At 39.6% G+C, this 16,267-nt stretch overlaps 1 long non-coding RNA gene across 1 annotated transcript in view; it reads right to left on the bottom strand.

The window, feature by feature from the left end:
- The window catches only part of LOC104913201, a 102,388-nt gene extending 90,877 nt beyond the window's left edge, over window positions 1–11,511 (bottom strand). Inside the window, exon 1 of the long non-coding RNA XR_002119688.1 lies at window positions 11,463–11,511. This is a non-coding gene — a long non-coding RNA (uncharacterized LOC104913201). The remainder of the gene's footprint in view (window positions 1–11,462) is intronic.
- Window positions 11,512–16,267: the final 4,756 nt, after the last annotated feature.

Genomic DNA, 16,267 nt, shown 5'->3' on the forward strand with positions numbered 1-16,267 from the left:
AAAAAAAAAGGCACTCCTGGATTGAAAGACTAGGAGAGTATTGAGCACTGTGTTTTATGTGGATTAGCGTGTTACATACCAATAAATATCATAGCTTAGGAAGGGTTAAAGCAGTTTCATGAAGCCTTCTATTCGAAGGACAGACTGCACGTTCTTATGAACTGGATGGAGAAGTGACTGTAAAAAAAGTGTAAGATACAGACAGAAGAGAAGAATACATGTCAAGATGTGAACACCTGCTGGAAACACACGCATGTTTTTGTAACAACCATTTCATCACCCTGTATTTGCATCATTTGCTGATACACGTAGAATGCGCCTGTGAAACTGGAAGGTAAGGTGACTAAGACTGGGATGTGATCCAAACCCCTTTATATCCCAGGGAAGGCCCCTGCTTCAAGGGTCACCAAGAGCACTATTTCTACAGAGATTTAATCACATTCTACCTTTCACACCTTTTACAACATCCATTGCTCACAACAGTGACATTCAGCAGGGACACAAAGGGCTCAGAGCAGCACTATTTTTTCAGTTCTCGCAGGATTGATGAACAGCTCCTACACAAGGTTAAATCATCACTTTTCCTGCCCCATCAGAATTACAGTGCCAGGAGCACTAAAACAAGAGAACAGTGTGAGTAACAACAGCTTTCTCCTAAAGCTCCATCGCCTTTACCTTACTCTACCTTTAGCATGATGGTCTTTGGTTCTCTCTTCTCCACGAGACGTGAAGGCTGAGGAAGGAAGATGGATGGACCAGTCATCCACCAGCTGTGGTAGGGTCTTCCCTGCCCCGTGTTCTTGCCATTGGAAGTTTGTTACAAGCAATTAATTTGTTAGCTGGTGAAGGAAGACTGATACCTGGATGCCTCCAGGGAAGGAGCACTGTGGACTCCATAGCATTGCTCTGTATTCCATCAGGACACAAGGACTTTATAGAAGAAATTATTGTACACATTGCCATAAGAGCAGCGCTGTTCCTGCTTTTCATACACTGACAAAAGTATAGAAGAAAAGCTGGGTTGGGAAAGCTCATTTCCTACTGACTCAATAGGCCAAAAAGACAGAAGGCCTTAATGACGATCCTCCTGTCAGCAGTGCCAGATTGCATCTGCATATCATCTGACAACGCAGCCAGGTAATGTGTGAGTCCTCTGTAAATCAGAGAACTTAAAACTGCACTCTCTACATTCAACCAACTACATGGAGTAAAGCACAGCCTAATTACAGACTAATTTGAATTAAGATATCTCCTCTTCTTTGACTTAAGAGGGAGCAAGAGCTTCCTTCAAGGTTTATTCAGAGCAAGAACAGCTCATGTGTTCTGAATAACTTCCAAAGGGTCCTGTTCCCTTTGCCACAGCTTTCTACACTGGCAATAGGAAAAAAATACCCATGTAATTCCTGGTCTCTACTTGCATTTCCCCCCCATCATCCATACCAAGCATCAGTATGGGGCCTAATTTGCTCAAGTAGTGAATGATAATTAGTTGGACAGACAGAGCAATGACTTTTGAAGTTCCATCGTTTCCACAGGATCTCAGCCTAGATTAAAGCCCTAAGAGAAATGGCTTTTGTAATTTAAAAGCAATATAGAACTTTGTGAAAACAGGATAAATGATTTTTTGTGAAAATTAAATCCCTAAGTTAACTGTGAGAATACCAGTTAACAAGATAAGATGATATATATCAATTAAAATACTCATGTACTATTAATAATCCTAATTTGCATTACTATTAGGTCATTTTTATGTAATTAGCTGAAGCAGTTTGTCAATTAAACTAATTGTTTTTCGCAGTAGGTGTAGATTGAATATTGATCTTTTCATTCAGCTCACTTACATAAGCAAATTAGATCTAATTGCATCTTTACCACATCGTTACTCAGTTATTGTAAATTACAGAAAATACATTCTCCTGCAGAATAATGCTTTCTTTGTGGTATTGATGTTGAAAAGAGGTTATTTAATTAAGGAGCTTTAAACTATTTTTCCATCTGCCAACATAGAAGATATTTGCATTGTACAGTATCTCTCTAGTAGAACCGTAACTAATAGTGAGGTCTACATGAACACAGAAGATACCCAGAAGAATAGCTCTATCTTCTGAAAAAGGGTTAAGAATTCCCACAGAGCATTCACTCTTTAGCTTAGAAAGGTTCAAGACAACATAAGATTTCACAGGGTTGTTCCCCCTCGTGTTGTTCCTGTTCTTTTAAAGAGGAGAATGGAACGCTCACATTGGCGTCTATTATCTCAGTTTCTGGTTGAAGATGCAGAGGCCCTGGTCAGCCCTCATTATTTATTCAACTGTAGTATTAATTTGTGTATTCTGTTGTAAGAATAGAGAACTCTTCAAGGTATATTCAAACTTGTTATTCCAGCAAGCCTTGAAGTGTTTTGAAGGGTAATCACACCTTTTTTCTTTTCTATTTCAAGCTAGAATAAACGCTCCTGAAGACAAGTCTCTGCAAACATGTCTTAATATAGTACAAATTGCTTTCCTTAAAAATAAGAAATGAATACTATTCAGGCTTGGCTTGTTTGTCCTTTTCACTTGTTAAAATTTTCTGGTGTTAAAACTGAGCCATATGGAACGTAGTTGTTGGTGTCAGAGCCCAGATGCCAGCTGCCTACATTCTAATAGCTATGGCATCTGGATTTCTCATCACCCCAGTTTGAGTTACAAGAAAAAAGTGCTAATTTCTAGAGACAAAACACTTCCTCCTCAAATTTAAGCAACTACAGTAAATCAAAGTAGTGGTGAAGGCATAAGATTTAACAATTCTGTAACTGCTGGTCTTCCTCCACTAGCCATACAGTGAATAATCATATTGGCTATTGCCACTGCAAGGTGAAATACATTCATTTAGGCATTGGCATAGATAGTTTAAGTGAATGCATTTTATTATTAAGTGAGACAGAGCTAACAGTACTTGCAAAATCATCAATAGCAGCTCAGCTGACAAGCTGTAACTTGTTAAGCTGCTACAAATCAGTTGTGTTCAATCTTCTACCAGGAGCCTACACAACAAGGTGTTGGGTGGGAAGAGAAATCCTCAAGAACAGTCTACCATCACCTAAATATAACCACCTCAGCATCCTCGCAGTTGGGAATGTGAAGTCTTGGGAACAGACTTTACAGATGCAGAACACTTGGTCGAGACATGATCTTTATGTGTTTCACAAGAAATGAAACTGCATATAGGCTCTCTATACCAATTCTTATTAAACATGCAGAGAAAGTATACAACTTCAACTGAAGTGTCTAAAAACCTCATTCGGATATTTAAGCTGATTAAGTTAGTTGTGTTAAAATACCTCTCTTGAAGAGTACAGGAACCATCTCAAAATCAGCTTAGATAATTCTAATAACGCCGTCAATAAGATGCAAATATTGGCATTTTAATAAAGCATCTTAAATTTCTCTGTACCTATGACATAAGTTATAGAACGTTTTTTTTTCCTTCTGTTTCATCCAACTTAGAAAAAGAGAAACCTCAAGGTCCGTGTTAGTTTAAATCATTGTATGCAGGATTTTTTCAGAAGTGGGGAAATGCCTTCTTAAGGCATAAATACAGAGCAAGCACTCAGCAGAAGAGGAAGCCACTCACTATTTTAAAGAACACTTATTTATCTGACAGCCTCAGGTTCACAGCAAATTTATTCAATTTTGGACAGTAAGGACTACACGGACTGAGTTAGATACAATTCATCTGCAACGTATACCCTTAATATTCAACAGCAGAAGAAAAGCAAGTCCCTCGTTAACCACAAACAAAAGGAACATGAGACAACTGCCCCCACAGGCCAAGATTTGGAAACTACTCCCAAATACTACACCCAACATGATAGACATCACGTCGTAAACCATCTGAGATATGTCTCAAAGACCAAACAGAAGCTGAGAATCTTCTAAACTATAAGCAAGATTTACTTCTTGGCCTCCCTTAGTATGTTCAACCTTTAACACATGGTTAATTTTACTCTGGAGCTTGCTGGCTACATGTCTACTTTAAAAAGTATTTTCCTAACCTCAATTCCTGATGTCCAATACATATAGGAAACAGTAACCATTTCCTCATATCCATCTTAGCTGCCAGTAAACATTTCGGCTTCCTCATCATTTTCCTTCATAGTGGGATTACATTGCATTTTGAGAGCCCACCATGAAAATTGTGATACTCAGGAAAAGCTGCACAGAGTAAGACCACTTTATTCATCATCCTGAACTACAGCTTCAAATCCCTTTCTACAAGTCCTCAGATTCGCATTGCAGCTGAGAAGTAAGGAATATTTTAGTGAAACAGTCAGCCCTTCACCTTCCCTTCACAGAAAGAGCACACTTCTGGTAGCATTTGCTGCCAGCTAGTTTTGTTTCAAGCATACTGGAACTCTAGATACAGAAAGCAGTATCTCTCAAATAGGTACAGTGTGTACATTTGAGACCACCTGAGAAGAGATACTAGTTATGGAGAGTTAATGTTCGAGAATACTTCCAGAAAACCCTGTGGGATCTTCTTAACACTATAAATAAAATGTAAAAACACTACCTCCATGCTCATAAATATTTGAATAATGCCTATTTCCCATGACTTTTAATTCTGAAAAAATTCTGAAAGCTCATACTGCAAGGGGAAGGCCCAACCCATACCCCTTCAAGCAGCTTCATATTTACCTCCTCTAGAGCTGACTTGCTAAAGCAATACAACAGGCACACAATGGAAATATTCCACGCTGAAGTATTTTCATCAACTGTTGATGCAGGAAATTATTTCAGCAGAGTATATAGTCAAATAAGCAAAGAATAACTTTATCCTCTCCTGAATCATTTCCTTCATATGCACAAAGCCTTCCCTGGTACGAAGGGGAGTCCCACTGCAGTCAATTAGAAGAGAGCTGCGTGTGGACAGCAAAGACAGCCAGTTAGGAATCAGCTAGCAATCTTCTTTTTGTTCTGTGAACAGAAACAAATAAAACGGAATGGAGACTGTCAGACATCGGAAAAGCAACGAGATCATTCTTGTTGATAGAGCAGGTTGAAGATTCCTGAAATCTTTCCCTAATTAATCATATTTTGATGATCAGCAGGTAAAAAAAAAATATAGAAATTATTTACTCCCTGTTTTAAGAGAAACAGCAACCTGTTTTTCAGTAGATGAATACAAGTTGGTACGGTTCCAATGAAGAGAAAACTTGAACAGCAGAACCACAGCCTTCCTTAAGTTTCAGAATTAGATTTACATGTTTGTCTTTTAGTGGAAAAACGCTGTGCTAAGTCATTAGCATCATAGTTAAAAATATAGTTCCCCCACTCCAAAGCTGTCACTACTGCTAAGTACTGCTAATAGAGCTAACAAAAATGCATTAATTCTGAAGATTTACTTGGGCTGAACTGAAGCCTTGATAAATTTTGGAAGGCCATGGGTAGCTGAACTCCCCTCCATAAAAAAAATTGTGCATTTGACAAATGATCACTTAGAAAAGCAGCAACTCTTGACTAACTTTACAAAGTAATTTCATTTATGATATTCCTACCTAACTGTACTTAAAACTGAGAATATTCACTGGACATAATTCCACTGTGAAACCTACATTATGCTCTTCTAACAGTCTGGATGTATTTAACAGGACAACTTGCAATCAGGAACAATCTGTCTGTCACACAGAAAAAGCAAGAAGTGTTAACTTTTGGGCCCAAGGTTTTCAAACAAGCGCATATCACCAAGCACTGAGCATTAAAATGCACACAGTTTCATATATGACCTCTTTAAATCAAGAATCTTAGCATCATACCTAATGCAATCAGTCTAATCCAAGCTCTATTAGAAGTACACTGCTTACCTTGAATGGTGCTTAGCATTTTTGGAAAAGCTTGCCAAGTACCTTCAGCTACCACTGAAATCCCCAGGAGCTGTAAGCACTCAGCATTTTCCACCTGACAAACAACAGCCACGATCAAACACCTCCTGAAATAATATTTGTTACTGCTGCTACTCACATCCCATAGCTGGTGGTCTAGCCTCCTGCACTAAGAGATTCCTCCCAGGCAACACCTTGACTCTATGAATTGATTGGCCTTTTTTTTTTTTTTTTGCAGTTTCTCAATTTAGGTTAATTTTCTGTTCCTCGAGGAGGGAAAAACTCTTCTTCTGTACATCTGTGCTTTTGTTCTAATGTACACATTACAATGCCTTCTTAGCATCACTATTACCTCTGACAAGAAATCTGGCACTGTCTTTAATTCAGTGGCTTTGTAGGGCTTTTGGTTATAGACAAATTCTCATTCCAGGCCAGGAAAAAATAATGAGTACCATTTTTGTCTGAAAACATCTCCTATTACTCTCCCATTTTCCCCCCCTTGCTACTACAGTTAGACTTGAACATGCATTAAGACTTTGAAACAAAGTAAACCCAGAAAAACATCCAACTACAGACAGCAAGCTCAGACAAAAAAGAAAGAAAGAAAGAAAGCTTCACTGACTTTTTTGTCTTGCTTACTTTTTTTTTTAATATACATGAAGTCTCCTGGAAAAGATTTTATGGTTTTTGTAAGGCTTCTCTAATGGCCCTCCTGCATGATAAAAAGTACAGCTAAAAGCTCTATTTCTCTCAGTTAATTCATATTCTCTTCTTTGGCATAAGCACAAAGAGTTTTAAAATCCAGATGATATCATTTCTGTGGACCATAATCAGCTGCCTAAGGATTCCTTAAGCTGTTCACATCCATCTTTTATCAAAAGTTCATTTGCAAGAGATGTGCCTTGTCTCTTAAAAGGTAGAAACACTGGAAGAGACCACCATTTCAGCTATTACATTTGCAGAAGAAGCTTGAATATTCAATTACAAGGCCACTCACACAGCCATTCTCCTGCTCTGGAAGTACCTGACTGCACAACCTAACATCTCAGATGGGTTCTACAGACTGACATCATTTCACAGCAGTGTTGTGCACAAACATCCCAGTGCTAACAGTTCCAAAGCTGTTTTAGGTCTCTACCTTAAGGAGGAAAATACATCAAAATCTACCCTTACAGCACAGGTCTACACCAGAAACCAGAAGGAAAGTTTAGACCAACGCTGCCTGCCCTCTACTGCCGAGAGGCTCCCTCTGGTACATGGAGTTGTACACAAGACAAAAGGTGAGAACTACCTGAATTTAAATTAACCAGATCAAGAGAACTCCAAGGTGATTTAAGTCATTGACCACCTTTCCATAACTAAGCTCTGACAAGGCCAGGGCAGTGGTCACATTTAGACATTTAGTTTTACTTGGCCTTCCATCACATGACAGAAGGAGATGTTTCTGTTCTTAGCGTTCTTGCTCAAAAAGCATTAGAAGTGTTTTTGTGCTTTTACAGAACTGAAATGCTTTGTGTGGGCTCAGGAGAGCTCCACTGACTGCCACAAGTTGCTTCATGAGCTTCTGAAAATAACAAACACTTATTTCTGCATGTTACACAGACTTTCATCATCTTCTTACAGGGCAGTCACCGTACCTCCATCATCTTTCTCATTAGAGCCCCTTTCTTCTCTTTTCATTCCTGTCTTCCAGTACACTGTTTGCACTTCCTTATTCCTGTTCTCTGTGTATCAAAACTATTCTGTTGAAGAGCAAACGTCAGAGTGAAGGTTTTTGGGCACCGAATGTGCTTTTTGATGCTCAAAGTGCAGCACAAAGAATTAAAAGAACTGAGTGCTACAGTGGAGATTAGAGAGAGCAGAGAATGCTAAAGATACACAAGGAGTGCAGGAAAGCTAAAAATCACTTCAAACATTAATATCTTTCTTTGTGCCATATTCTACAAAAAGTGTTCTGTATCTTAAGCTCAAATCTTTCATTCTATCTCAAGCAGTTCTCTGATAAGATGAACAGCCAAACTTGTTAAAAATTAATGTTGTTATATAGATGTGGATAAAAATATATGTTTCAGGAAGATTATGCTCTGTGAAGACTTCTGTTCAACCAATAGTCAGTGCCTGAAAAACACAGCCATGAAAGATTTAGCACATAGGACTATTAAAGAAAAAAGAGGCAGAGATCTTGGAAATACGATGAAGCCACACAGAAAGATCTTTACCTCTTTCCCTCACACACTTTCAAATACAAGTTAAGACAGTCTTACATACTACAACCACTAGTGGATGCTATGACACAGGGAGGGATACGCAGTAAGATGCCTCCTTAAGGGAATTAAGGCTGAAGAGAAGTTTTCGTTGTGTTTTTTGTTGTTATTGCTTGGACATTACACATGGAAAAAAATCAGAGCTGCCTTTAAACTTCTAGTTTTAGAAACTAAGGAAAAAAGTAATCTTTTCCTTGTTTTGGTTTTAAAGACATACCACAAAGAACATGAATGATGGCTAACAAAAAGTACAGGTCTGCTGGAAACGTTTTAGGAAAAAAAAAGCTGTGTGATTAGAGCAACTGAGTTTATCTATAGTAGATATCAGGAAATCAGTGACTTAAAGTTGAACGGACAATAGATCAGGGCCAAAACACAAAATTGAGCTGTACAGCTGGCACTCCAATACACAAAGGGCACGACTGAAATAAATACAGAATTACTCTGGCTACATCAGAAAGACCTACATGCATCATTAGGAATCCAAAGCAGCTGAGTAGTAACTTCTGAAGAGTCGTACTTAAGAGCAGAGAGAAGGAAAGAATCATCCAGAGGTTAAGCTGTCACATAACTTCTTTCATGGCAGATGGTACTACATTTGCTCTGGCCACAGTCACTAAATCAAAACGTGCAACTTCTCCAAGTTCAGTACGTGATACACTGGGTCAGAGCACATGATAAATTTACAAGAGGGGATCAGATGTGAAGGCAAGGGAAACATTACAACTGAAATTCTAACATATTTCTAAGCCAACATCACAGGAGCCATAAAATAAATAGGAGAGCACCGCGTTTTTCTTCAGGCTGGCTTATATAGCATGGTATTATTCTCCCAAATAATAAATATTTTAAAAAAGGAATAGTTCATTTTCCATGAGTTTAAAGAAAAGGAGCAATTAGAAATAATGATACAGAGGTTACTTGGCTCACCACCAGGCCAACCAGCAAGGCACAGCCCTCCACCGACTGCAAACAAGGCTTGTCAGTAACCCCACACAGTCCTCACCATATATGCAACCTTGCCACTACGAAGAGTTGCTTCCAGACCTCTTTTGCTTAGAAACCAAGAGAGACAGCTGTTCTCACTAGGCAAATATCAAGGTGGCAGTTTCCTTAGCAACAATAGCTTAAGAACTTTTCCCCTCCTTAATCATGCAAATTCTCGGCAATTCAGGGCAGCTGCAGGAGAACAGATTCAGTCTGAGCTGTATCACCAGAAGAACAATTCCATAGCAAGAACTCCCATACCTCTGGTCAATGGTTTTCCTGAATGTAGAGGACAGTAAAGGTCAGTTTGGGCTAGTTTGAACTCCTAAACACACCTACAGTTGTTTGGCTTTTTATTTGCCTTATCCCTAAAACTAAATAATCTGCTTTGGCAATGAAGTTTTCTATTGTTTGAATATGGCAAGTACAAAACGCAGGTGTGTTTTATTAGAAAATGAAACCCAGAGGTATAAAATACCTGTTGTATGTCCAAAGCATACATAGTTCAAGAGAGATATGTAAGCCTTGAAATTGTAAGTTCTAATTAGAACTAGGAAAGACTGCCATTACATCAACATAACCTTCATCTCTGCTCCTCCAATATCATGTGATTATGTACTTCATTAAGGCAATTACAGCATATTTATGAACAGCCTCTATTCTCTCTAACCATGGCTGCTGAAGGGAGAGGGGGAGGTAATATTTCTAAATCTTCCAATCCTCCTCTTTCTGTATTTTAAAATATTTTAATTAAATCCCTGGGCACAAGCAAATATGATTTAGAAGGCAATTTAGGTCTTTAGGCCTACACAGATGTCACTTGAAATCATCTCTGAAGAATGATTTCAGGAACAACGAAAGCACCATTAACTAGAATAAATTGGAGGTGCATGAGTAGAATCCACTATTATTTTGACAGCATTCAAGATAAAACACAGCTACAAGGAATGCCTGCCCATTAACACTGAGTTGATCAGCATTCAGAAAGAGAGTTTATTGGAATATCTGTCAAATCTGCTGACCTTTGGTCAATTCAATATATTGAAGAATTTTTAAGATGCAGATAAAAACATACGTTTCCATAAAGCACTAAACATGTATAAAATGAAACCAATTCACAAGGTTAAATACACCTACTGAGACCTTTTCACATGTGGCTGTCTACTGTTGGATTATTTGCAAGATTTGCTGGTTCTTTCAAGAATGAATGATGCAGCCATGAGAGTTTTGAAGTTACGATAAAACGCAATACAGAAATGCTAAAATTGAACCACCATCATATTTCTTTTCTGACTGAAACCCGATTTAGCAGCACACCAAGGACAGACATATGAGCAACATAACAAGGACACTCTTAAACAAACCCAGACCCGCTACGGAGCCACAGAGCAGCTTGCTCCATATCATGGCAGCATCTGACAACCCGAGAAACGCGTTCTCAGCATCCCATCTCAGTGCACAACCTAGCTGAATACCCTTAGAGAACTGCTACAGGCTCAGCTCTACTGGCAGCCCTTCGGCTCACCAGGGGCTTCAAAATGAGATCACCTTTTCAGAGTAAGGCTGACCTATCTTCTCAGATAGTCCTTCTACTTCACAATAGCACCCATGCTCAGACATCATAGGCCATCAGAAAACAAGGCAAAAGCTCTCATGGACAAGACTAGCTAAGTACCACAGTTCACATTCTTTAAACAAGTAGAGCAAGGTAGTGAGCAAGTGGTTGCTAGATACAAACAAGTCCTCGTAGCACTTAGATCTGCAACACCTCCCCTTGCTCCAGCAAACAGCATTATAGTGCTCTTCAAGTCTGAACTGTAGAAATAAATAAGAGGCATTACTTTCAGAGAGACCTATATAAAGTTTTAATTCTTGCCTACCTTTTTTTTTTGCAGTTATTTTCATCAGGATCATTAATCCAAACAATAACCCAGGATTCTGCTTCCTGCAGCTATGTTTTCTCTCATTACCTTAAGAGGGGAAACATTACAGTCTTTAACCCCTGAGGGAATCAAAAATATTACCCAACCACCTGCAGAATAGCAGAAGGAAAGCAGGCAAGAATACAAAACAGCACATAGCCTCCAGTGTAACAAGCTGAAAGCTGCTAAAGTTAAAATTCTTAAAACCAGTTCCCCAGAAACTCAAAATACAGCCCCAAAAACACAGGGCCAGTCACCCACCAGAATACCTCTCCTCAGCACAAAGGCCAAAAGACCAACACCTTTCTTTCCATAAAGCAATGGAAAGTACAAGAACAGCAGCACAGCAGCAAGATCCCATGGCACAGCAAGCAAGGATTCACTCAAACACAGCAGTAGGCACAGAAATAAAGGAAAGAAGCCACTTACCTTTAGAAGGCATCAAACACAACAGGCTCTAAAACAAACAAACAAACAAAAAAACACACACAAAAACACCCTCAAACAAACAAACAAAAAAAACCTCACCTTCACTGCCAACCCTTAAATGAGATCTGGGAAGGGGTGGAGCTGGAATCCATTACTCAGGTACATTGCATTCACCTGAGCTCCCCTGGGCTGGCCCTGCCTTCCCACCAGGTGCTTCATCACTGGTTCAGGCCATGACTTAACATTTCCACTGCATTTTTTTCCTTCTTTTTTCCTCGCTCTCTCTAGAAGCAAAAAATGAAATCAGTCAAGCACTTAAGAAATTAAGCTACAAGTTCCCCAGTTTTTAATAGGGTTGAACTTCTCTGCCATTAACTGGCAGCTGCACTAACATAGTGAGATGGGCTCCTTCCCAGAGCCTTGGCTAATCCTCCCTCATCCTAATCTCAACCTGCAGTTGCAAATAGGCAATGAACATACCTTTGTGCAGTGACACTACTAAGTGCCTTCTTTCATCTTCAGAGGCCAAAGAAAGAAGGAAGGTTCAAGAACGCTGCTGTCTTGGCTTTCTACATCATTTAAGAAAGTTTTGTCTGCAAGAGAGCAAGCTGTAGAAGAGATTTTTTTTTTCATCTTGAAACTAAAATAAAGATAGCTCTTTTTTATTTTTATTAATGAAGTCAGGAGCTAGTGCTCAGGCATACTGAGCTGCAGGTGAAAGCTGGGAAGGCAGAAAATAGTTCAGAGGATAGAGCTGCAGGGTATTGAAAGAAATTATGATGAGAACTACTTCATATGCAGCACTCCTCAGGCAGAGTGGGATTAGTGGGATGGCTGGTTACAGCAGAAAGGGTTTCTTTTATTTTCTTCTGGTGTACACAACCCTTCTTGTCCCTGCATTTACTCCCACCCTGGGAGCTCACTGCAGAACTTTCTGCGTTGCTCTGAAGAAGCAGTGAGTGAGGGTGGACTGAACTTCAGCTTTCCCACCCCTAGGTGAGGGCTTTGTCCCCCATCATCATAGTAGCACTTGAGGGGTGCACATCTCAGGGATTTCTCTCCAAAACCCCATTGGGTAACTTAAAAAGTGTATGTGTACACACGAGTCAGCAGTGACTCATTCTTGCAGCTCAGGCAAGCATCAAGATATTTCTGGCTAGAGGTCTTCCCATTGAAAACAAATGTTAAATTGCATCTCCTTGGAAGAAGGAAAATAGCAAGGGCTCCTCTGGCAGAAAAAAAAGAAAAAAAAGAAAAAAAAAGTATTTTAGGTTATTATTCCAATAAGTAAGTTATTAATTAGCATTATGAGGTGTCCATTGAGTCACCAGTCCAATGCCGCAGGCTGCGGCTCTGCTGGCAGGCCTCAAAATGGGGTACAAGGGGTCTTGCTGTAGGCATTTCACACCTCTATACTCACTGCAGGATCAGGATTCCTAACTTTGGGCATTTCTGAGCACGCAAGTAAGAAAGAAACTGGCTGCTTTCATTTAAATAGCAGCCAATGTTTATGTCTCCCATTTACAGAACTCCTCAGTATTTACAAAACTTTATTTCCCTGAGGAGATTTAAACATCTCCTTCCCAGAGCACATCCTAATAAAGAATTTAACAAGTATGCAGAGGTGCTGTTAGTAGTAACCTTGCTGCTCTGCTGTTAAACCACTCTGCTTTGTGGAAAAGAGCAGAAATTCCAGAAGAGTAGGTAAGGAAGATGCCTGTCACCTGCAGTCAGACATTTAACCTCTCTGGGGATTATTTCTAAACTCCTTTCTAGTGGTCTGCTCTGAAAATGAGCATTGCTCAGTGCAGTTTCCCAGGTAATGGGAGGAGAAAAGCCTTTCCCGTTTTGTGCTTTTCCTTCTGTGAGAGCAGAGTATGTGTCTGCTTTTATCAGCCACCTCATCCCAAGAAACAGCCCATGGAGACGTGGCAGGGCAAAAGGTGAGGCCCCCCCCCAGGAAGCTCATACCTGCTCCTTCCCTTCCTCTAACAACTTGTATTTCTTTCTCTATTAAGCTCTTCACGTTCAGCATTCTCTTCTTCATCAGATCTACCTTCTTAGGCTTTTATATCCTATGAGGACGGTAGGAAAAAAATGCAATAAAATCAGCTTTTCGGGCTCACCTAAGCCTATGTTCAAGTGCGTGCCTGTCTGCTAAGTGCTCCATGCTGTATTACTGAATATCTGAATGGATTTTGGCCTGCAGCTGAGTTAAGCTTCTAGGGAGACAGCTCACACAGGCAAGCAAACTTTCCTGGAAGGTAAAAAAAAAGACAAAAATTCCCTGCAGGAATACTGGTGGCTGTGCTGCTTAGGGCTCACAGCCCTGTCTGCAGCAGGGGCCTCCCAGGGACAGACCCCAGAATCAGTCTTGGTAGCTGCAATGTGTCAGGACAGATGTGATATGATTAGCGTAACCCAAAACTCAGACCCCAAAAGGAGGAAAAATATATACCTTCTTTTATTTTTATTTTTTTCCTGAAATCTCTCCAAAACGTATCAAGAAACTGTAAGAACATCACAAGACCCAGAGGAGCTACGTTGCACCTAGAGAAACATCCTCATTTTGACCAGTAAATTTCCTAAATAGTTAAAAACAGAGCACAAAAACAAGATTACCTGCAAGGTGTCTGGCAGTCTGGAGAACATTTGTTTTTCCCAGAGCTCAGACTATTTGCCTGGTGGGCAGTTAGTTATCCAATTCTTATCTCAAAACACTGTACAGGCCATCTCTAATTACTGAAGGCTTCAAGAGTGAAATCCAGGCAGAGGTAATATTGCCAGCTACCACATCAAACTGGAATTCAATGTGAAAATAGCTTCCCCATAGAAACTGCCCTGCACTTTTTTTTTTTATTGAAAGAGAACAACGACCAAAAGAGAGTGGGGTGGGTACCCAGGGTCAGTAAGTCAAAACAAGTGTGGCTTGGGCAAGTCAAGGACAGAACTAAATATTTAATTGCTACATTTGCTTAGACACTTAATCTTCACACTCATTAGAAGGCGATTTCTTGGCTACTCTGTGCTGCGAGGACATCTTGTCTGAGCCTTCTTAGCCTACTTTGACCCAAAGCGTTGAGCTGGGAACAAACTGGCAATACAGCAAATGCTAGCAGTGACTGATCAATATCCAATGGAAGCACTACATAAAACCTCGTTGGGAGGTTTCTACTGTGACGTTTTCAAACTGAAAAAGTCAGAGCAATGTTTTTTTTTTTCTCCAAAATTTCTCAAATTGTACATCTCTATGTTTCAAAGTATGCAAGTATTATGGAATTGAATGTGTTTTTAAATTGTTGATAGCTTCAGTGTGCACCCTGGCTTCCAAAGGAATGAGTTCTTTTGCAAATGTTCTTAAAATATGAGGGTGACAGGAAAGGAGCAGAGCAGCCTACAGCAGGAAAGTCTGTTGTTATTTTCCTCTCTCTCTCAACTACCCAAAGGATCTGTATCAATTGCATCAAAAATTAAAGTTCTGAAAAGCTGACTTTTCTTTTACCTGAGATGTGGAAAAATCGAGGTCAAGTCTCTTCTCCCTGTATCAGAGCCTGTGTTTGAACCTAGTTCTTCCATAACCTTTTTTTCCTGAATATTTTGGCAGGACTCACCCTCTCTGACCAGAGGCTCCACTCCTGCACGATGAATGCCCAGAAGAATAGCTGTGGGACTGTTCTTGCTTCAGAATGGGTGCTCGCACCAAGAGAATCCCTGCCTTTACTTCTCAGTGCCTCTAACAAGGTGAACAAGGGATAACAAAGGTTTAAATATCTGGAGATCAAGCTCTGATGTTCTCATTTTATTTTCACAATATTCTTTGATTTAAAAAAAATGTACAAAGGTGAATAAAAGAATGGAAAAACTTGAGCTAGTTCAGCTCTTCATGTTTCATGCATCAATAGAAGCACCACAGAAGACGTTTCATTTACAGCAAAGTACAAATTAGTGTTCAAATCTTTCATTTCCTTTGTTGGGACAGATGAAATGACATTTTATCAGTTACATATGCAAATAGGTGAAATGAAGTGTTTGAATTATTGATCTTCAGAGTGAGCGCTGCTGACACCGAACTTGCAATACTGTGTTATTAAAAACAAAAACAATAAAAACAACAACAAAAACCAACACACTTTGGGGTAAGGAAATAAGATTTTTTCCTTCATGTACAAGCTGTGCCTTTGTTCCCAGCAGACAACCAAATAGTGTATGAAAAAAAAAAAAGAAAATAGCTATAAAGTTTTTGCTCATCCTAATGGTATTAAGACAGAAAGAATAGGGCTCACTTAGAAACTTGTATATTAAATTCACAGGTCTAAAGGCAAACATGCCTTTAACTTCATACTGAGCAGAACGTGCTCTTGCTTCTTTGGCATTTATCACACATTTGACAGTGAACGAACTACTGAATCACAATTAGGGAGAAGATTTCCCAAGGTCCAGACATTTTGAAAGTTTTTTTTCCCAACTCAATGCTTCTTCAAACTTTATTAAGAATTTTAGGTAGGACTTTTCCTCTAATTTGGGTCACAAGGTGTCTGAAGGTCTGCAAGCCTCCTGATACCACAATACCAAAGGTTAGAGCCAACTCTTCTATTTCCCCGAACATTTATGTTGTCCCCTAATCATAAACCTGTCATTCAATGCAGGGATATTAGAGTGTGGAAAAACTGAAGCGAAAGGTCAGATCTAGCAGATGAAATGTCTGCTTGCAAGGTGCATTTGTGGAATTGGATTCCTTCTCATGACTCTTGATAAAGATTAGGAGTAAACCACTTGAAATCGAGGGAGTAAGAAGAGCCTCCTAC

The sequence above is a fragment of the Meleagris gallopavo genome, chromosome 14, assembly GCF_000146605.3.
Source record: "Meleagris gallopavo isolate NT-WF06-2002-E0010 breed Aviagen turkey brand Nicholas breeding stock chromosome 14, Turkey_5.1, whole genome shotgun sequence".
In the NCBI taxonomy this organism is placed as follows: domain Eukaryota; kingdom Metazoa; phylum Chordata; class Aves; order Galliformes; family Phasianidae; genus Meleagris; species Meleagris gallopavo.